The sequence below is a fragment of the Pteropus alecto genome, unplaced genomic scaffold, assembly GCF_000325575.1.
Source record: "Pteropus alecto unplaced genomic scaffold, ASM32557v1 scaffold98, whole genome shotgun sequence".
Lineage (NCBI taxonomy): Eukaryota > Metazoa > Chordata > Mammalia > Chiroptera > Pteropodidae > Pteropus > Pteropus alecto.
In genome coordinates this window covers 4392271-4392732 of record NW_006443570.1, presented here as the reverse complement: position 1 = coordinate 4392732, position 462 = coordinate 4392271, and the positions used below count along the sequence as shown (strand labels likewise).

The window sequence follows — 462 nt, the reverse complement described above, 5'->3', positions numbered from 1 at the left end:
GAGTGCCTACCTGTGCTCCTTTCTCCATTCCCCGTCCCCAATTACATTTCCCTTTTGCCCCTGATTCCCTGGTTACTACTTTCCCTTCCCATAGTATCTCCCATCTCTCTTGTTCCGGAAGAAAAGGGAGAAAGGGTGTGGCCAATGTTGAGGAAACACAAGGCTCTGCATACAAAATTAGATGACAGTTTAGGGCTGGGTGCTTTAGAGCCTGTGCCTGCAGTTAAGATGGGAATTTGTTCTGATCCCGAAAGCTGTTGGTTTTGAGTTTGTTCCAACACTTTAACCATATGGTTTCTGAGTGTTTAAGGACCATGGGTATTTCTGCAGAGAGTGAGGCAGTGGTTAATACCCAGGTTAGAAGCAGGGAGGAATGCCTGACCTCTGTCCCATGGTCGTACCGGAGGACACAGTCAGCTTTTCCCTACCCCTGGTCTCATTTTATCTATTTTAAAACTGGAC

General features: G+C 47.0%; 1 protein-coding gene across 1 annotated transcript in view; it reads left to right on the top strand.

The window, feature by feature from the left end:
* Window positions 1-462, top strand: part of TTLL6 (tubulin tyrosine ligase like 6) — a 22733-nt gene that overhangs the window by 4404 nt on the left and 17867 nt on the right. The gene's annotated exons all lie outside the window — the stretch shown is intronic.